Here is a 22,562-nt window from a genome sequence, read left to right on the forward strand (position 1 = left end):
GCAAACCCATCCTCAGCATCAACCTCCACCAGGTGGTTTTTAACTGCTGTGCACACTCCCATCCCCACTTCAGTCTTCCCTCCACTGGAAACAGGGATACCTGCAAGAACAGGATGACTGGGCCAGCATCCATGCGTGACACATGCCAGGTGTGTTAATCCATGGAACAAGAATGGGTGAGTCACCAGTTTGAGTCTCAAGACGGTCCGGTTTAGAACAACTGCTCTGTGCCAGAATCTTTGTTTGTAATGGTTTTACTAAGTGCAGCATTCCGATTTACAGAACAGTTACACCACTGAGGGCAGAGACACACTGGGAAAAAGACTGACTTTCCCAAGTAACTTTGCCAGAAACCTCAGATACGGTTTAGATGAAGATACAAATATGTCACAGATTTCAGCGTAACTTGCTGCTCCAGTTTGCATTAGTCATGGGTGATAAAAAGCACAGAAGTCTCAAAGATGACATATGGGGCACTTTCTCTCCACACAAAGTTTTGATCATCATCATCAAAAGACCTTTAAGATGACCACCTTAAATCATGCTCACAGAGGAAAAAGTCTCTCCAAAATTCAGCCTCATTTTTAAATGAATAATTCATCGCTTATTTCCTTTTCCCTTGCTCTCAGAAATAAAACCTGAAGGAGCTGCTACAGATGAAAATCCTTAAATCCTTCCTTTTACAGTGGATCAGGCTAATCTCAGCAGTGCTGCCACACTGTAAATAACATCTCACATTAAAAAACAATTTGGGGAGATCTCTCACCGTGTATTTTGCAAATGTAACATTAAAGTACAAACAGTTCAGCAACAAGACTAACGGGAAAGTTAGATCAGCCACCTGAAAGTAGTTAAAAAAATACAAAAAGAGACTAGAAGCAGTCAGAAGTTGTTGTGGCAAATTTTGCATAGTCTATTAGAAAATTTCACAAGTGCTTGAAACAAAGACACAATGGATCAGTTGCAACTACCTGTGCTCATACATTTCAAATATTATCTCAGAAGAGCAGCTCCACAGGATCCAACGAGCAATCAGCCTCTACCTCACGATTTTCAAGGAAACCAAAAGGTGACCACAGGAAAGGATCAAACCTACAAGAAAACTGAGACAGTTCAGTTGCCACATTGACTGAACAAAATACTATGACCAGTTTTGGAAAGACAAGAGCAGCCAAACAGGAAAATTATTATGAACAATTTACAGAATCACAAAAATTAAAAAAAAAAGCAACTTCACAGTCTTTATAAGCGAAAAGAGATTCAAGAGAAATCCAGGTGGTCCAGGAGAATTAACTTTGTCAAGAAAACCTGCAGAATTACGAGTTCACTGGTGAAGAAGCACCACTCTGGATTCTGCAGCCAAGGCCACAGTCAAGGTCCTCCACCAACCATGGAAGCCCCTAAGGCCCACACCACCAGCAGACCTCGCCCAGAGGCACCAAACCCAACCTCACACCCAAAACATACTTGGACCACACTGTATTTCAAGCCCTCAACACAAGTGCTGTAGAAGGTGATGATATTAGTTTCAGGGGTAATTTTTCCTTATGTTTTCTCCTATCCTAGATTAAATATTTGAGCATTTGGAATGTGAGAACTTCATTGATACGCCAACAAAGAATTCTTTTTCTCACGCATATTACAAACCACCCAATAAACTCTTCAGCATCAAATCTGTAAGTTTCTTCTCAATATATATAAAATAGTCTTGTTAGACTGCCTGACCATGTCACAACATGTGATCCATTACAACTACAACAGAACTAAAGCTTACTTTTTCCAAGGTATCACACTTCGTACTTTTCAAGGACTGTTGACTACTTAAAAATATTTGTGATTGCACTTTCTTCCCCTGTTCCTCAACAACCTAGCAACCTATCTAAAATGGTTATAAAGAAAAATTTAAAAAACATTATTTAAATGGCAGAACTTATTTTGCAGAGATTTCTCTTTGCTCTTGAAATGCTATCTTACAGAACTTAAAAATTAAACACTTTGACTTTTAGCACACTGGCTTATCTCAGAAACATCTATCTCCCATGTCGTCTTCACATGCTATAAAAAAGGGATGGGCACCGCAGTTAAATGCCTTCTTTGCAAATGGAAAAGCACTTCCAAGAGTTTAGGTTTCTCCTGGTGGAAGCATCCAACCCTCTGCCACAGCAGCTGCTTGTGGTAACACAAAGGAACATGATGCAGGTAACTGATGCAGGTACAGAATGAAATTTTTTTCTTAACTGACACAAGCTATGAATTGTATACATAAAAAACAATAATGCATTCCTATCTGGGATCCATTTTGAAGTCTGGTTTGCTGAACAGACCCAAAAACCCCAGTATGGCCCAGTTGGGGAACTGGAAGAGGTTGCTTATGCTACGCCAACACACAAAAGAGATGAGATGACAAAACTGCAGCTCAAGTTCAGCACGACACTGAAACTTTTACCTACTGCATGTCTCCACCAGCCGTCTGGAGAAGGACAATAAACTCTTTACAGGATTTGTGGCGTCACAGCTTATTTGTCATGCAGACATTATGAGAGGAGTCACCCTGTTTCCCTGACAAAGCACTATAAATATACAGAGGTATATCGTTCTGAAAAAGATCTGTATAGCTTCACTGCAGCAACAAGTTCCCAGCATAGCTGCTTTTCCTGGAGCACTGCCATCATATTTTCTTATCAGTAACTGAAGTAACTAACCAGCTAACTCCCAGTGATGGGCTTTGCCTTCTAGATCTGCATAAAGGTCATTTGCAAAGGGGGAAAGGCAGGCTTGATAAATAAATAAATAAAAAGAAGCCATTGTGCCACATACACGGCTTTGTTTCCAAAAGCTACTAAGAAGCACAATGCCAGGCTGAAGTGTCTGACTATTCAGTAAGTACAAGGAGTGGCCCATTCCCTCCCCACAGTAAGATTGTTGACAGCTGTTTTAGAAGAGGAAAAAAAATGAAGCATGACTAAGCTGTTCATAAAAATCGCATTATATCCAACACCCTAAAAACAAGTTTTGTTTTAGAAAAGGTGCAGAGCTTCCTGGACGTGACTGACCAGGTGGTACATGCCAGCCCTAACCAGGCTCCCAGCTGGATTATATCCCCTGTGGCAAACCCCAGGGCAGCAAAGGACTCTACACCAGAGCTATCAGCCGCTTCAGAACGTCACTCATTACCTTTATCTGTCCTACAGGTGATCAATGCAAGCAAGCACATGAGCACTTGGCACTGAACAGCACTCAGTAATCACAAGGTGCAGGCTGCAAGGTGTTTTCCTCCCCAGCTTTCCACATCCAGCCTCTCATGTGCCTGCAAATAGGAGTTATCCTCCAGCTGGAAACCACGCCAACTGCCAACTCCCTATGCAGGAGACTGGTAAAACATGGGGCCACAATCACACAGGGAGGCCATATCATGCCTTTATGGCCTCCTGGACTATCCAGCCTTCTCCTCAAGTTTATAACTTCTTAGCAATGCCTTCCACCAGTAGAGGCAAGACAAAACCAAATAGTTCCTCCCTACCAATCAGCTGTGCGGTTTAGCTGACTTCAGGCTATTTATTGCCTGTGTGGGGAACCCCTATAGAAATAGCATTTAATAGCACTCAAGTAGATTGCAGAGATAACCAGCTACAGTAATAAGCAGAAAAGCTTCCAAGCTGCTTCAAGGTCGGTTTTATTGGCGAGTGGATCACCACCAAATACCAAGCAGAGAAAACTGATACGTTGGTGTCCTGGAAACAGTGGAAAAGAAATAGGTACAGCAGGCACTGCAGCTTCTACTAACAATTTTTTTGTTAAGTAGCTATTTATTAAAACTTAATATTCCAGCAGAAAATTATGTGAAAGAACCCCACTGCTTTTGTAACACAGGAGCTTGTGAACACCACCAATAAACCTACCAATGTTTTTTTCCTCTAGGATAATTTATTGACTGCTGTTCTTAATTCATGCTTTGGATAGAATAACCAGATTCCTTTAACAGTACTTAATCCTCCTCTTAGCACAGGAGTGTACCCTAGACCAGAACACGGCTTAGTCACAAGTATATCCTGCTGAGAGATTAGTGAGTTCTGCATATGCCTGAGTCTCAAAGCTGCGCTACGCAGACTGTGTTTAAAAACATCCATCATCGCATAGTACCTGGCAGAGCTCTGTTCCTTTGAGAAGCCTTGAGCTCTTAAATGTGTTTCCCTCCTTTGATGCAGTGAAGCTGTAAATCAGGAACATCCAGCTCCTGCCTTTCTCTCTGGCTGCAGTCCCTGGCTGGACTCTCTCACTTCGGACACGTCGTGTCCTCACCTCTCGGGCTATGCCGGCCATCCGTGGCCACTGGAGCCGGGCAGGAAACCCAGGCTGGAACGCTGTCACACAGCACAGCTCATCCACACTACCTGCAGGGGACTCGTCATTCAGGCTACCTACAAAACCTGTCTGCCTGGCAGATCTCAACACCCATGCCCTTCTAGCAACAGCCCCAGGCTAGCCCGTCTGTCCAGCACCGGGCAGCGCTGCAAGGACAGATGGGCGACGGAGAGGCTCAACCCATGAAATTGGACAACAGGTAGACACCTGAACTCGTGCCAAGGGAAAACACGCAACCAGATGATCCTCACCTTGTCTAATGCACTCTTACTCTGCTACCAGGCTTGTAAAAAAAGCAACCCAAACAAAAAACCCAAACAAGTCAATTTCAAGTGTGCGAACAAGACACTGCCACCATGTCCCAAAGCACAGCAAATGCCCCCTACTACAGACAGCAGTTTCTATCCACAGGCAGGGATGTTATGAGGTTAACATCAATCTACTTCCACCGCTAAGGTATCTATGTATAAAAATACACCTCCTCTAACACCACAATAAATGATATCTTACCTTCAAGGACCCATGTGGAACTTGGTTCACCCTTACAATTCCACAACAGCTCAGCAAGGGCGTGCAAAACATGAGAAACACACCGAACAAGGAACTCCAGGAGAGTCACCACAAACAGAACTAATGTCGCTTGGCCCTTTAAAACCGATTAGATTACATTAGCCAAAACTCCCAGTACACAAGACATCCATAGATCTCAGACCAACTGTCTAAACTCAGCTCTGAAGCTACATGCTTTACATATTTCTACTGCATCGCATATCTCCATGAGCACCTAAAGTTTTACGGCTGACGGAGATTACAGAGAGCCACAGTGACCAACTGTCCTACAGCAGTGCAGGATTTCTAATCCCTTCATCGAATCCCTATCTGGTCATTCACAGCAGAATTGGTGCAGTGCACTCTTAAAAAAAAATAACTTTTTATAAATCACTTTTTTTCCCACTTCCAATCTCCAGCTAACGTGAAGCCCTCTAAAGGACACTGGAGCAGAACCAATTCCAGAGGTCAGCAAAAGCAGATTCTGCAAATCCCCACTCCTCTATATGACTTGCGGTTTCAACACAGTCGCAGAAGGTGGATTAATAAACCCCAACAGTTTACAGGTTCAGAAAAAAACTACTATTTCGCAATCCTCCTGCATTTGCTTCAGAAGAAGGGTCTGCATTCGAGAAGGAACAAAAATAATTGTATTTTCAAGCAACAGAGTGAACGCATGTAACAGACCCCACGGCACGGACTCTCTGAGTGCCACCAAAGGCCACTGAGATCCAAAGGCGACACACACCAACACCAGCGCGTTGCGGGGGGCTCTTGATATGAATCCGCGGTGACTTTCCGCGCAACGAACTGAGATACAAAGTTGTGTCTGTGAGCCTGGAGGGGGGTTCCGACCAGGATATGGTATTCCAGTGTGGAGGGAGGCTGGGGGCCGGGCGGGTGCGTGTCCCCGGCACACCCCCGGGCACAGCGGGGCTCGTCCCCCAGCAGCGGGGCCGCCACCACCGCCCGGCTGCGGGGGGACCGCGCCCGGCCCCGGCCCGCAGACAATAGCGGCGGGGAGCAGCCGCGCGAGAAAACACGGCAAATAAATGAAAAACTACCGAGAGCCCTGAAATGAAAAGGAATAAAGCCACGCGGAGGAGAGGAGCCGCCCGGAGCGGCTCCACGCGAAGTTGCGCGGAGAAAAGCCCCCCGAGGACGAGGAAGGGCGGGGGAAGCGTGCGAGGGAGCGGGAAGGGGAGGGGGCTCCCGCACACCCCTGGCCCCGGGGAGCGCCCACCCCTCCGCCCCCGCCAGCGGCCTCCCCAAACTTTCCCCCACCCTTTCGCCCAACTCCGGCGGGGCAAACTCACCGCGGGGCCCGGCGGGCGGCTTCGCCCCTGGCAGCGGGGCCGGGAGGGAAGGGAGAGGGACGGGGACGGGGAGGGGGCGGAGGAGGCGGCCGGGCCGGTGCTCTCCGCCCGGGGAGGCGGGCAGGAAGGAGAGGAGGAGGGCCGGGGGCTGCCGCCTCGCAACCTGAGCCGCCGCCGCCGCCGCGCCCGGCCCGGCCAGCCCGCATGCGCCGCCCCGGTGGGGCCGAGCGGGGCCGGGCCGTGCGGGGCTGAGCAGGGCCGGACAGGGCCGCCCTGGGCCGGGCAGTGCGGGGCCGGGCCGTGCGGGGCCGGCGGCATTCGCTGGGGCTGAGATCCGGCTGTGAGCAGCGCTGGGGAAAGCCCTGCTCCCTGCCCCGGGGGCTTCTCCCTCGCCTGTGCCCCTTGCCGGTTGTTCGGCTGCTGGAGGAGAGGCGCAGGAGTGTATGGAACGTGGTGGTGCGGCTGTGGAAGAGCTGCTCAGGCTGCGGGTTTGTTTTTATCGAAGGGGCACATGGGGATTGCTTCATGCCTGGAAGAGTTCAAGGCCAGGCTGGATGGGGCTTTGAACAACCTGCGCTAGTGGGAGGTGTCCCTGCCCATGGCGGGGAGGTTGGAACTGGATTATGTTGGAGGTCCCTTCCAACCCAAACCGTTCCGAGATTGTAGGATCTTGCCTTCCCACGTGCTGAGCTCCGGCTGTAGGGCCTGTTCTGGTGGGTGTTGGAGTTCTGGCATCCCCACTTAGAGCGGCTAAAGCCTTTCCTGTTGTCCAGAGCACAAGCCGTCCAGCTGTGAGCGGAATCTGCTGCACATCTGTACCTGTCGCAAACCCAACGGCTCCACTTGAGTCCCACCAGCCCAGCCTGTGGTCTCATCCTGCTCCTCACCCTCTTTCTTGGTTCTCCTGTGGTTGTGTAGGTTTGATGGAGGAACATCTCCAGTACGGTTCCCACGCCTTTCCCCGGAAAAGCAGCGGAAAGGGCACCCCACCATTAGCAAATGAGCTCATGTGGTCTGCGGTCCATGTGCGGCTGGACTGGAGGAGGCCCTGCAGAGTGGAGATGCCTGATGTCTTGTGGTGGTGATTTGCCTTCAGTTACTGTTTTTGTTGGAAGATCTTTGGAAGTGTGTACGTGTGGTGGCCCAGCATTTCCACTTGGCTTTTTCTACAGTGTCCCGCTAGCCCCGGCAGTGGCTGGATGATGATGTGCACAAAGGCAGTATCAGCACTGAGTTTAACATGTGTCGCTTCATGAGAACCAGCCCAAAAGCTCTTCACAATACTTTCCAGAGATTTTGCTGCTGATCAGAGCACTGGGCAAAGGCTGCAGGTAATTCCTGTCCATCATGTTCTCTTCAAGTAGAACAGAAAAACCAACACTCTGTATGGTGCAGAAGATTATCTCCTGAAAACCCTGCACGTGAACTTGGCATTGGCGTCCAAAATATGCACTGTTGGTTCAGCTGAAAGCAACTGAAACAATAAAAACGGTTCCAGTGCTTGTGCATGTTGGTCGTTTTGGAGACTGGAATGTACCAGCATTGTACACGCTGAACAGATATAAAGCAGTAGTTTTTTCTTATATGGCTCCAATAAAATAAGACACATGAGAGCAGGGACTCTGGAAAAATATTTTTCTTTGCCTTGGTGCCATCTGTACAAGGAGGGCTTATGGGGCAGAACACTTGGAAGTTCCCAGCTCCAAGAAGAGGGGTCAGACACAGGGATGGCTCAGCAAAGAGCACCATCTAGTGAAAGGCCACGTCTTGACAAAACTGTCCCCTACAGGGCTCCAACCAAACAATGACTGATGCAGCCCAGCCCAGCCCAACCTACCTCGTCGTACCTAAAGCATTCACGAGCGAGGCAGCATGGTAACAGATAACGCCTGCCTAAATTTTTCCATAACAAGAACACCGGGATCTTTAGCTCTACCCTCTTGGCTGCCCATCAATGGAATATTCTTTGTGTGTGATCTCCATCCTGGAAAATCAATCTGTGTCTTCTGCTGCCTCACCCGGAGCTGACACAGCCCTGGTTTTGCTGTAGGTGCCCGCTGTCACTTAGTGGGGGTCCAAAGTCCCAAAGCAGGGATTCCCTGAGTCTGTACCAGCTGTGTACAGGCCTGTGCAGATGGGCTCATATGTGGCACTCTTGCAAAGAGTTTGGAAATGCTTTTGGGGTGTAGAGTGTGAAGATCATCTGTCATCAGGGCTGCCCAGGAGCATTTAGCATAGTCATAATATTCCAGACAAGGAAATTAGCATGGAAAATGTTGAGAAAAGACAGTGCAGCATCTTAGCTCCAAAGCAGGAGGATCAGCTGGTTGGTCTCATTCATGGAAGATATTCTGGCCCATGCAGTCACAGAAGGTGAATCAAAACACAGGCAGAGATGGTGTAATTTTCCGTAAGAGGAATACTCCTTACCAAAGTGGGCTTCTCCAGCCTCCCACATATCCCTGGAGTGCCAGGGGCTGGTGGTAACTCAGGAGGGGAATTAGCAGAGGTAGACAGCACTGTGGGGTGGGTAGGCAGCTCCCCAGACTGCCGAGGGATTGGAGAGGATCTCAGTTTAGATTTGATCTCATGTCCCCCTGGCTTGTGGGTGGGCTCCTGATGCCCCAGGAGCAGAGGCCACCAAGCACGTGTCACAAAAAGGCTGTATTGGCCTCTTCAGATGCCCAGTCCCTGTCACAGCAGCAGTTAACACATCTTTTTACCTTGCATTTCCCCAAGATTAATCTGCAGTCTACTTTAGTCTTTAAATTATCCACCTCCAAATTCTCTATATCAAAATATCCTGTCTGCAAACACGTATCACCGCAATCCAAACCAGGGAGGCAGTAGATTAAGGGAAATTTGTGCAGCACTCTGTGGATGCCAACCTCCTGACAAATCATTTGCCTTCAAATCATCTCTGACACTAGGTCCCCTGGGTTCCATCCTCTGCTATATGTCCAGGTCTACTTTTCAAACCTTATGAAAACATAATAAAATATATCAGATGTTCTTTCGTTGCCTCTTTCAGGTTTTATTTTGTCACAAGCTTTGCTGCAGGGCTCCCTGCTTCTTGCTAGGGAACTGGATTGAAGTGCAAGTTGCACTCATGACTGAGACTGGAATTTGGTTCTGCACAACATAATCTGAACGTTTGTGTGTAGTGGCATGAATTAGCAATATGAGCACATTGTTCCTGTTTGCTGGAAATGAGCTGTCCTTGCAACTGAATAGAAAACAGAGTGCAGTGCAACGATGGAAGCAGCAGCTATTAAAGATTTGTTTTCATCATATCCAAGCAGCTACAAAACTGAGACACTGAGCATTAGTGTGTGGTGTTTTCTTTGTGTCCCTGCTTGTTTGAAGCCAGTGCCTGGTAGCTGAGAATAACAGCAGCTACACCTGAAGAGATTTTAATATCATTTTCCTTCTTGAAACTCTACTCATTGTAATCTCTAAAGTCCTGTAAGAGGTACAATCTTTGCTGCAAAATTATGGACTGTGGCTGAAAGCAGCCTTCAGGAGAAGTTAACCCATTCCTGTGTACTACATAGATATCCCAGTTAAAATGTAAAAATGGATGGTAGATAGAGCAGAAGGAGGGATGAAAGGGGACTTGCAGGCTGCAAAAACTGTCTTTAATCCTCCTGGGACAGTTTTCTCTTTCACTTGGGCTTCATAGTTCTTGCTTTGTCAAAGCACACTGTTTACAACCATCTGCTCTGGCCATCCTGTTCTTTTCAATACACCTTTTAATTTAATACAGTTCTATTTCTGTCTTCAGCAAGTGTTGTCCAGGTACGTGCAGAGCAAGGGATAGGCAAATCTGTGCCAAAAGGTTTTATTGAAGTATCAGAAAACATCCATCAAATCGGTTTATGAAACAGAATTACATGGGACCCCAGGAGTGAAAAATTACAAACACAGACAGTTAAGTTGATAGCAGACTAGGATAAAAGCTTTTATCAACACAGGCTATAAAATTAATCAAATGCAGTGTACTCCCAAAATAATTAGACAAGTTTCCTCATCTCCTACACTCTACTCAATTTCAGATCTAAATAGCATACAAAGTAGATTAAACTTAATACAGCAGATCCCACCGTAAAGCAACTAATCAAGAAAGTAACACGTGCATTTGCAAACAATTATTTATTGCCACCACCACATATGGCCAGGATGTGAATGCATGTGGCACCCCTGGCTTCTCTTGAATCCATGCCAGAGCTGATGGGTGTATTTGTTTGTTTGTGTGAGGCACCAAGAGAGACTGTAAACATCTAGGTCACTTGACAATATTTACTTGAGTCTTGTAAATATTATGAAGGGTGAAACAGGATGAAATTGAATGTACAGTGTGGATGTGCAACAGTATCTTTGTCTAGGACCTGAGTGCTCCATCCCTGACTGATACCATTCAGATTTTCTCTGCAGCTCTATATGGACTGGATGAGACCTCCCAAACTACAGAATGCGAGAGAGGAGAGTCCTCCAGCTGCTGGGAACTATGGGTGATGGCAAATATTTCCAGCTTATCCCAACATGCAAGCACTTACTCTCATTCATATCCGTGCATGAAATACCTGCCCAAACTTTTCCTATGGATCTTTACAAATCTGCCAAATGAAAAATAAGCACCAAGAGAGGTACTTGTGCTTCCTCAGGAAGGCAAAGAGGGATGGTATGTGATTCACAGAGATCCAAGTGCAGGGTGGAAACTGCCATCACAGACCATCCACTTCAGGCACATGAACAAAACCTGTGGGTTGAACATGAACTGCTTTAAAAACTGCTCTGAATTTCCATCATCAGCCGCCCACCAACTGTTTTGCCAGCACCTGTGTGTTACAACATGTACCTGCAGCAGACTGTTGTGGTTGGCTTCATATCTTGAGAACAAAATAGACTCCTAGACTCCTTTTATAGAGATTTCCAGTGCTAGACAGCCAGAAAGTTCCTCAGCTCGTCTCATGAAGCCTCATTTTCTCACACACAAGTTCTGTACCCATTGCCAGTCAGCCCAGCTCTGCAAGCTGACATGCACCCACCAGATGGTCCTTGTACTTCTGCACCAGAACTGCTGATGTGCACAAGGGTCAGCAAAAATGCACCGTGGTTTTCTTCAGCTTAACACATTTCCAAGTCACAGAAAAGCACAAAAGGACATTGGGCATCTCTGTTCAGCAGCACAGTTGGCCTGTCAACAAGTGCAGATCTCTTGCAGCAGTAGGTTGAAATAACCTCAGCTCTCAAGAGGGGAAAAGGAAGCTCCTTTATCATGTGCTGTATAAAAATGCTGTGTGGGTTCTAGGAAATCAAAGGTATGCTGGCACAAATCCTAATGCCAGGAAGGACAAAAGAGATTTTGGACATTCACTGGAGGCTGAGCATGTGTGTAGTGATGGAATATGGTTCTGCATTGAGAGCTCTGAAGAGTTAATTCTGAATACGCACATGGCTTTGGTAAGATGATAGTCCTTAGTGCCAAAGGAGGTTCTCAAGGAGAAACGAGGCTCACAGATTCTCAGACCACATTCCCCAGACCAGGAGAGCCAGCATGAAAAGATCATTTCTCCATTCCCCTCTCTGCCTCAAGCTGCAATGGCAACTCTGGCTGCTGAGACAGCATGGGCTTGGCTGGCTATTTGCAGCAGCAAGCCTGTGGGACATGCTGTGAGATGGACACGCTGCAGGGTTGGCATTCTGGCCTGTCAGGGTCTCCCCTCACTCTGTAACACTAGATTGCCTCTCAGTTATTTCTCAGGAGCTAAAAAGCCCATGTCAAGCATGGGGTATGGCATCTCTGGCATGCCAGGCTGAGCAAGCTGTGTTTGGCAGCACTGATGTGCTTTTGTGTGGAAGGGATCTCTTTCCCACCAAGCAGCCGTCACACGGTATTTTTGATCACCACCTGTAAGCAAATCCAAGCACAGCTCATTCCAAGGTCAGCTGGGTATTTCTGCAGACTTATCTCCAGCCTTGCAGGCTGCAGAACAGGCCACTGCACTGGTCATTTAAACCTCTGATAGATCAAACAGAGACAGAGCTGATCCAGACTGGCAAGAAAGAGATTAGGATCAAACAGCCTCCTCCATCCCTGCAGCCCTTCATTGACAGGTGTCCAGGATGTCATTACAGTCAGCAGACAACTTCAACTAATGAGGTCTTTGTCTTCACAACTATTTAACAAAATTTTTTGTCAACACAGAGCAGTTAAGCCATCCTCAGACATATCTGAGTTTGCTGTTAGTGAAGTTGATGCAGTGTACCATGGCATACCTGCCCTGGGTAGCAGGGTGGGCTGTGGCTGCCTTGGGTAACCTGCCAGCCCAGAGAATTCATTTGTGACTGATTAAATGGCCATGACATCTGAGAACTTCAGCAAAAGCTGTGTTTCCCTTTTTATGAACTTCTCCCTCCTCCCACTGCCTGCCTGGGTTAGCAGAAAGTCACTTGTGTGCTTACAGTAACAGATCAGAAAGTTGAGAGGCACCTCATCAAGCAAGATCTCTTAACAAAACAGGAGATTAAATGCCTCACATAATTAAGGTCTTAAATATAAAAAAACTACCCTTTGATGCTACACAGATAGACACAAGATTTGGTTCTCATCCATAACTATGTCCTTCAAAATCCTTTGCTTTGATTTTGACTCTCTCTTTTGCACTAAGTTTTCAAGATGTTGGCATCCATTTTCTCATGTTTGTCACAAGCCAAAGCATTGGTGCATGTATATATTCAACTCCAAACCACATCTGAGGGATTAGTGTTACATGGGCAGAGAATCAGCTAACATCCCTGAAAATAGCCTCTATTTATTGCACCAAGTTGGGAATAAAGGTGCCCATGGCAAACTTTGTCCTGCAAAGCATTAATTGTCTTGGAATGGTGTTAACATGACTGTTTCTCATTGAAGATAGTGAAATTAAACTTTTTTAAAATTGGAAACAGTTTATTTGATTGGCTCATGAAAAATTGTTGAAAGCCTATATGAACATAGACAAACAGATCTCTCCCTCTACCATTAATCTGATTTACCCACTCATCCAAATATCAATAAAACTATTTGCAATTCCTTTACAACTGTGTAATTACTAAAACCACAGACCCTCCTGCCACACAGTGTGTCTCATTTTGAAAATGAAACAGGAGGCTCATTCCTCTGTGCCAATGTCAGGCCCCATCAGGTTACTCCTGTAATCACATTCGGTTCCTTTTCCAAGCATCTCTAAAATAAAAAAAAGGAACTGGCTTACTCTTTCAGCTGTTGTAGTGGGCAGAAGAATAAAGCAAATATTGCAGCTTATGCTGAAATCACTGGGCAAAGAAAATAGCCTGGGGTCAGAAGTTTACAGCTGCGTATGAAGACATCTTGCTGTGCATATATGAGGCTATTTGGAAAAAAATCTGTAGCTTTAAAACAATTTTAAAGCTAAGAATTCATGGGCAGAATTTGCCTGCTCATTAACTGTGACTGTATACGCCATCTGATAATTACTTCTGCAAATGTTTGTTTAAATATGTTTATTCTCACACACAATTTAATTGTGCAAGACGTGACAGCTAATGATGGAAGAACAATTGCTTTAAAATATTGCCTTAGCTGATAGCTACATCTTTGCAGGGTGCCAGATTTCCCATCCCTCCTTGCCTTCAGATGAAACAAGGTGATCTCCTCTTCTCATCTGTAGCCATTGCATCCTCTCAGCTACTGACATCAGTCAGCACCGGTCTGGAGAATAACTTGTGATGTTCCCTGCTCCTCAGAGCTGAGCACGCTGCTCTCAGCACCCTCTCTTCTAGCACTGGCAGCAAGGGCCTGGAAACTCAATGCCCTGCAGGCCCCTGAGGGGTTTCTTACCAGCAGCAAACATTAACTACTCACCCTGATATAATTTACCAGGAGTCTAGAAGAGATGAGGAGAGGCAGAAGCTTAATGGACAATGGAGGGTTTCATTCTTTGTGCATAATGCTTTGCTGTGCATGGGAACAGAGCACTGGGGTGGTTATTATAAAAGTGAAAATGAAGATGTCGGCAATCACCTTCCCTTATCTAGAAAGGGTGTTGGTTGTTTTGTTGGTGGTTTATGATGGTTTGTGCAATATGGCAGATGGAGAGTGTGCTGAGAGGCTGAGTGAGGAAGGGAGCTGGTTGTGTTTGACAGGGAGAGGCACATGATGTGTCTCATTACTATGGCTTTGTAGGATCACACAAGTTGACATCCATTCGATCACATATCAGGCTTTCCCACACCCTCACACTACCTCTTCTACTTCAGTTAGTTCCCCAGCATTTATTTTTAGTGTTTTATCAGTTGAACTTGAGGTATTTCAAGCAATGAAGATTCCGTTCTCTTTTCCCCTTGGAGATTTCTGCCATCTAACACCTTACAGAGCTGTGTCTGACTCTCCTGCCTGAAACCCTTTTCTTTGACAGCCATTTGTGTGTGACCCACACTCACTGGATGGAGGGCAGCACTTTATTTCCTTTGCAGCCATTACTGGGCTCTTGTTTGGCTCTCAGCCCCCCAGGGCCAGTCACGATAAAGCCATTACCTCCACACACGTGCACACCACATGCCTTCCCTGGGCAATTTCCACTCTAACTCTGCATCAGCTGCTTAACTCAATGGTTGAAACAAGTGCAAGGAATTAAAAAAGAAGTGTTATTAGTCCCCAGGGGGTTTGCTGCCTCCTGAAGCACTAATTCCTAAAGCTTTTAGAGCAGATCTTGCTGCTGTTGCTTTTTTCTCCTCCTGCTGTCATAAGGATCCCAACATCTTCTTCACTTTTCCCATCAATTACTTCTTGACCCCTGGACTCTTGTCCAACCAGCCATTGTCTGTCCTTGCCCTAGAAGATTCTCTAAACCAAGCTTACACCCCACATTTGTGCCATCTTTTAGCAGTGCAGGTCAGAGGGGTCCTCACAATAAACTCTGGTTGAGTGTGCAGAGGCAGAAGGATTATCACCTCTGGTGCTTTGATGGAACAGAAGCAAAAAACAGATCCAGTTCCATTTTATGGGTTAGGAGTAGCATTTTAAGGTTGTCTGAACATTTCAGGCACAGCACAGAGGGTGTAGCATCAGTGATTAGTGTTAATTCCTCACCCAATACACCCACACCACTTCTTGATTCAAACTGGAAAAGCAGAGACTGCAAATACACAAATATTCACAAGGAAAAAAGTGTTGATAGTTCTCTCTGGACCTAATTTCCTGTGGCAGGGGACTGAAAGTTTGGACTTATTTGCAACACAGCATGCTGGGGATAAACGAGCTAGAGATCTCTTCCAGAAATGAGCTGCTTACACAAAACAATTGAGCAGATTATGCTTGTGCTGCTGCACATATCCTTTCTATTTAGGGATGGAAGGCAAAGTGATAATTGAGGATGGTTAGCTTCTGTGCTTGGCAGCACCTTGGCAGCAGGTTGTGAAGTCACACTTTGAGTTGTCAAATTGGGAATGAGACTATGCAGAGTCCTAGATGGGAAATGAACAGTGACCCATCTATATTAACAGCAGTTAATTAATACTTGCATTCAGAAATGTTGGAAGAGCTAATCAAAGAGGCCAGAATTACTGAACAGATTGGTAAATTGACAGAAAGTCATAAACTTTATACTCATTTAGGTTGTGGCTCTGTGTCCTACAAGTTTGGTCACAAAACTGAGACTACTCCAGGCTGGGCTGAATCTACACCCACATCTAACAGCCCCTTCATTAGGCAACACTGCTAATTCCATGTCTGCATCCCAAAGGGCCCCTTGGGAAGGCATCTCCCCCACACATACACACCCTGTGATGACTACATTTCCACTTGGAAAGCAAAAAGAGCTGTAACATCAGCTGGAACAAAGCTGAATGTGCTCAGCCACATTTCATTATGACCAAGACAGTCTGGGGCACAGCATTTCCACCCGAGTACACTATGAGAGAGCACACTGTTCCCCCTGGTACTGGGAGTAACGAGATGATAAAACACAGGCACAAGGAGCAAGTTTGTCTTCATAAATCTGAAAGGCACACATTGAAAAAATGCCAGATTTCTGAAAAATTAACACCCTCTTTCATCCTCTAATGAAAAAGGCCCTCTGTCTCATAAAAAAAAAACCTACTTCTTAAACCATTCTAAAATTTATTGAAAGCTCTTTAAAGAAATTAAGCTATTTTAGAAAGAACTGTTGACTTTACTGAAGGTGCCCTACTTATTTTTCCACATTGCTGCCTTGTTTAAGAGTAGTTACTGGCATTTATAGTCACCCCTCTGTTCATTTCACTAAAGGCACAGCTCAGCTTTCTTTTCACAGATCCGAGCCATTTCAAGCATCAAAGGCACCTCACATATTGCTCCATCATCACTGGGTATGTACAAACAGACCCGAGCTGTGGAACTGCAGAAAGGCAGCAATATTTTTATGGATTTTATTGTTCAACACAATTTGTATCATTTTTATACCACCTAAACACACAAATGGAAGGCTTTGACAAGGGTCAGCCCAGAGCATCATCCCAGCTGGAAGGGCAGGTGCCAGGTACTCAGGAAGGAGAGCAGACCATGCCCTGGTGGAAAGTGGCCATGGTTTTGAAGTTACCATGTCTGAGAGGCTCCAGATTTCATTTTGCTTTCTTTCTCATTAAAAAAAAAACCAAACAAAACAAAAAAAAAAGGTCTTTCTATCACACTGCCCTAAAGATATCAGGTTTGGCATGCAGTAGCTCCTTGGGGAGCTGCATTTCCTAGCAGTGGTTTCTGATGGTCTGTCTGGTGACGATGGTGAGTTTGGGGGCGAGGAAGGGAGGGATGCAGACACTGACATCACCCCTTTGCAGAGATCAGAAGGCATGGCTCTGACCCAGAGCTTTGCAACACGCCTGGGGATCCTGGAGCCAAGACATGACACCAACAGAGAGGAGAAAAACACACGCTGGAGTGAGGAGCATGCCTGGGAGTGAAGGCCACATCAGAGACCTCAGCCTGGAGTTATTTTTAAGCTTACAGCAGTGGCCTCTGCTGGCTCCAGTCAGGACATCAGCTGTGCTTCCTTTTCCTGCTTCTCTCCCTGCTCTAACAGGGATGCCTCAGCAGCGACCAGGGCACAGATCCCCATTTCCCAAGGGAAAAGCAAGACCCTTTGAAGAGTGAGTTTGCAGGATGCACTGTAGCACTCATCAGGATCCCAAAATTGGACTGAGAAGGGGTTTGGTGAAACTTGGTCCAAGTTCCTAAGTAGAAGCTGTGATGTGCTGCCTTTTGGGGCTGCACAGTTTTCCTGTGTCTGAGCCCAGCCTGAGCTCTCCTCTGAGCCTTGCCAGGCAGGCCAGGATCAGCACTGTGCCTCAAGGCAGGGATTAGGGTGCCAGCCCTGCTTCTTCCTTAATGCTCCCCCAGCCCATCGTTGGTAGGAGAGGCTCAAGTGGAGTGGAAATCAAGGGCTGTCCTCCTTCCTCCACTGATGGATGGGGCTTTCAGGAGCTGCCTTCAGGACCTGGCTGGTCACACCATGTCTCTGCTGGAGCTGCCTGTGGGCAGTGTCACAGGCCTGCCTGCTTTCACAGGGCAATGGGATGTGCAGGCAGGTGCTTCCACACACATCTTCAATTTCAACATCCGTTTGTACCCAGAATTATCACTCTGATTCACAGGTCCTTTGGCTGCTGAATTTCAGATGGCTTTAAAAGCTGCTGTCACGGACCTTCCTGGCCTCTTTCTGTGGTCCTCACAGGGAGCACCCTGCACTGTGCTGTGTTTTGAGGAGAGGTACAGGCAGGCAAATGCCAGCTGCATCACCCAGGTTGGTGGAACAGCACCCAGAGCTCCCAGACCCCCTTTAGTGCCTTGGCTGCTCCTGCCACCATCCACTGTCACTGCTGTCACCCTCTCAGAAGCACAGGCCAGGCACCTTCAGACAGCAGCTACTCTTTTAAGCCCAGGTTTCTGTTGCATTTATGTATTTATGATCAAGTGCCCAGAGCTGCTGATAAAGCCCAAATGCAAGGGCTGTGGCAGACAGGCCATCACGTGTGGAAGGCTGCCTGCATCTGCTGCCCAGCTGCTCTGTCCCACAGGTCAGCCAGGAGGATATTGGCTAACATGGCTAAAGGCTTGTGGCAGAGCTGCAGCAAAGCTTCCCCCTGTATTAAACAGCCTTTAATTTGGCCCTGGCTGGGAGGAAGTGACAAGGACAATGCAGAGATCAGACACTCTAAATTTTTGCGCTCAGTGTGAATATTTTACATGCTTGTCAAGCTGTGCAGTAAAGGATGAAGGGCTGTAGCCAGCTGTAATTTAACACAGTGGGATCAATCCAATATGAAGAGCAACAGACTGTATCTTTCCTCCATATGGACATCTAAACAAATGTTTTATTGATTTAAACATTTCTCATCATTTATGGGAACAATTTTCACCGTGGTCTATTAAAGCATCCCACTTTGCACTTAAAGCTATAGATGTGTTCAAGCTTTTTCAACTTAAAATTATTTAAAATTGCAGCAAAAGAGTGGGTGGCCCTGTTCTGAGGGCATCTGAGTAATTATTGATCTTAATTAGTTCTCCACACTGAAGTTGCTTTTAGCATTTGATAGGACAAAATTTGATGCAGCTCCAGATCCAAATAAGTTGCAATAGAAGCAGAAGAGCCAGAGCAGATCACCCACATGGGTCTGGGGGTTGCAAGCACTGGGGACGTTTGTCCATCCCTCTGACAGTTTTGTAGGACTGAAACACATGGAGCAAGTCCTGCAAAAGGGAAGATGCTGATCCCTCTCTCCTTCTTCTAGAGTACTGATATATCAATACCATCCACCACTCTCACCTTGGGACAAAGCTTATCTACTGGGCTTAATTCCCTTTCTAGGGAGGCTCAGTCCTCACATTTTGAAATTTAATGTTGGCTTCTTTACAGAAAATGTGCTTTGCCTTAGCTACTGAATCCATATGTTCTCCCTTTGCTGATCTTTCTGACAGGATAAAGAAATGAAAACCCAAGTCTACTTTCCCCCTGCAGCATCTTCTCAGCTGAGACTAATTTTTTTAGCTCTTTAAGGGACTCCTTTAGCTGCTGACAAGTTCTGCCCTCCAAAATGTTCAAAACTCTTTCTCCAAATAAAATTGGCTTTTAAAAATACCAGATTTTAAGCAGATACTCTTATTTATTGTTTCTGTAGGTTTGAACCTGTCCCAGTCAAAAGCTTTTCTTCTCAACAGTGAGGGATAAAAGCTGCTATTAAAATCAAAAGCTGAGTTGCCTGCTTAATCCCATGACTCCAGGAGTTGGGGCTTTAAGAAAGGAAAGCAAACTCTGTGGTGCTTGTGATAAGATTGCAGGAGTTGGCAACAGCACTGGTGCTTAACCGTGGGTGTTGCTGGGAGTACTGGCTGCCATTCGGCTTTGTGTCTCGGCAGGGGATGGAAAATCCAGCAAAGCTCCTTTTTTAAAAAAAAATTGTATGCCTCTGTCTGTTGTTGCAGAAACAAAAGCATAAATCACAAGTCCTTGGCACCAAGTGGGATTTTGTGCTGCACTGGGTCCTGGTGCTAAGTTACATTCCCTCAGATCATTTGGTCCCTTGTTCATCAGCCAGCAAGAAACATGAGGCTGTGGAGGGTGTCTGCACATTGGAGTGTGTGTCTGAGTGTGGCTGTGTTTGTCTTTGGTCCCACACCCAACATGGTCAGGTCCAAAACATGTCAGAGGAGTGTTTAAAAATGGTAATGATCACTCCTTTACAATAACACCAGTGTGAGGGTATGACAGCCTGGCAGTGTAACCAAGAGTTAAAATGTGATGCTGGGTTGTGCTGAAAATTGGAGAGAGGCAGCTGTGACCAGAGCTGGGACCCTTGGTGCTTTGTAGCTGGGCTGAACTACATCCAGACTCAACACAGATCACAGAATGATAGAATGGCTTGGGTTGGAAGGGACCCCAAAGATCATCTTATTCAAACCCCCTACCATGGGCAGGGACATCTTTCGCTGGATCAGGTTGCTCAAAGCTCCCTCCAACGTGGCCTTGGACACTCTCAGTGCTGTTCAGAGTGTCTGTGGTGTCCAACTTGTCTCTGTGCCAATTTTTAAAAATTACACTATCTTAAAAAATCACACTTGATGTTTCTCCTACTACAGCCTGCTCCCCCCAGGCAGGTTGAGGTCCCCCTGCAGCATCCCTGTGACATTTCTGTGGGCAAGCATCCCCCCTGACAGGGACAGGCAGCTCCACACCTGCAGCTCAGCCCTGTCTGGGTGGTGACCAAGCTACAGCTCTGACTCAGCCCCACTTTAACCCTGTTATTCACTGTGCCATTTTTGCCACTTTTGTGTTTGAGCTGCACTTTGGTCCCTTTTAACATCTGACCACCAGCAAGAGAAACTGAAATCTAAAAAGGCTCTGCAAGACTCAACCCCAAACTGGAAGTCACGGGGGTCCCTGTGCTTGAACCAGCTCTGTGCAAGGTTTTGAAATAGCCACATTTCTTAGTCAAATGAATACCTGAAAGCTGAGGAAGGAGCTGAGTGCAAGTCCCCATTGTGCATCACCTCTCAGTGCCAGCAGCAGCAGAGCAGCAGGGCAGGGTGAGCAATGTGCAGCAGCACTGAGAGAGCACCCCAAATATTCAGTGCTGGCTGGGATGAGCCAGATAATGCTCATCTGCTGACCTTGGTTGTCATTTTGCTGTTCTCTCAGCTCGCAGCCCAGCAGTGCCAGGCATGTACCATGGTGCAGGAGCACTCCCAGCCACAGCAGGGAGCAGAACAGGAGCTTCCCCTGGGCAGGAAAAAGGCAGGATCAGGGATGCCTGGGTGAGCAGAGAGCAGCCCCCTGCACCTGCATTCTGTGCCTGCAGGAAGAGGCTTTTTCAAACAAGAAAGGCTTGCCTAGTGCCATTTGAGCAAAATGAGGGATGAATCCCATGTGTTTGACATCTCTGGTTGTTGTACCCTTCGGACACCAGCAAGTTTCAGGAGTTTTGGAGTTTAGGTAGCACAGACACAGCTTGTTGGGAGCTCATTCCAAAGTGATATCATTTAGCAACAATTCATAAGAAATAGGTCCCAACTAGCAGCGAGAAGTTGTGCCTGCAGGCAAACAGATGCTGGTTCAAGGCTGTTATCAGGTAAAATGAGTGGGTGAAAAAACCTCTGAAGCTTGTCTGTTGCCATGAGAAGAAGCAAACAAAGCAGGGACAAGGCTGGACTCAGATAAATGAGGCTGCTGACTGGCTGGCACCTCGTCCCTGCTAGAGATGAGGATGAGATGCTTCCTTCTGGTGAGGGCTGGGGCTGTGTGGCATTGAAGAGTCTCAGCTCTCAGCAGGCAGCTGCTCCAACAAGAGGAGCAGATCCAGGGAGGTAACTGGTGCTAAGATGCTTACAGAGGGAGTGGAAAGAGAAAAGAAGTTGAGTTTACATTTGCTTCACGTCTGTCTTCTCACGCTGTGCACACGGAGCAGCAGCAGGAGCACTGGGCACTGCCTGTGGTGGACAGACAGTGTCACCCATCTCCTCTGTGTCCCTGTTCCACTCTGCAGCACCATTCCCACCTCTCTGAGCATTCGTGCACTGGATTGCTGGAAGCTCAAAAGAAGGCCAGCAATTAAATCTGCAGTGCCCTGGCAATCCCACCACACTCAGGTGGTACTCAGGCATCTCTTAGCTACTCAGTTTAGGTTTCTGCACGTTGCTTAACAATTCCAGCTCTGTGTTTTCCACTGAACACAGATATTGGCTGTTCTACAGTGGTGCTGCACAGCTGTGATTAGAGGAGCCATGTATGTGAGCTTGGGCCAGGAGCAGTGGGCCACTGGATGCCCCAGGAGCTCAGAGCAGGACTGGGCCATGTGTCTAATGTGATTTCAGATTATGGGATATGAAAAAACAATCTGGAAATCACATGAGAGCCAGTTTTCTCGTGGGGCATCCAGTCACTCCTGCTTCCAGCTGGACAACACAAAAGCATCCTTATTAGCATCAAGCAAGCCTGTGTGCCCATGCCTGCTGAGGATAGCTGACCCTGTGTGTCTTGCCAGGGGTGTTTGAGGTCACATGCTGACCTGTCACACAGCCTGGTGAGACCCTCTGACACTGTGGTTTTACATGTAGCTGCACAGGACACAAACATGAGTCGTGCAGCTCCCAAACTGTGTGTTTTCTCCATGAACTCCAATAAAGAGCCATCACACACTTTGCAAAGACAAGAGCTTGAGGGTTTCCTTGTTGTTTTACCCTGGGGCCTGTATGAAAAGGGGCTCCATCTAATCCCTTCTAGAGAAATTCCTGTTATTAGGCACACATGCATGTGCAACTGGCATTCAGCTGGATCCCGAGGAGGG

At 46.8% G+C, this 22,562-nt stretch overlaps 1 protein-coding gene across 7 annotated transcripts in view; it reads right to left on the reverse strand.

Moving 5' to 3' along the window:
* Positions 1-6,302, reverse strand: part of AKAP13 (A-kinase anchoring protein 13) — a 208,580-nt gene extending 202,278 nt beyond the window's left edge. For 5 of the 7 annotated variants that reach the window (XM_030955270.1, XM_030955272.1, XM_030955271.1 and 2 more), the window contains exon 1: positions 6,228-6,301. The gene's annotated coding sequence lies outside the window, so the exon portion shown is untranslated. Of the gene's footprint in view, positions 1-4,872; positions 4,891-6,227 lie in introns of those variants that run through there. The other 2 variants (XM_030955269.1, XM_030955268.1) reach the window with 2 other exon arrangements.
* Between the last annotated feature and the right edge of the window lie 16,260 nt (positions 6,303-22,562).

The sequence above is a fragment of the Camarhynchus parvulus genome, chromosome 10 (assembly GCF_901933205.1).
Source record: "Camarhynchus parvulus chromosome 10, STF_HiC, whole genome shotgun sequence".
Lineage (NCBI taxonomy): Eukaryota > Metazoa > Chordata > Aves > Passeriformes > Thraupidae > Camarhynchus > Camarhynchus parvulus.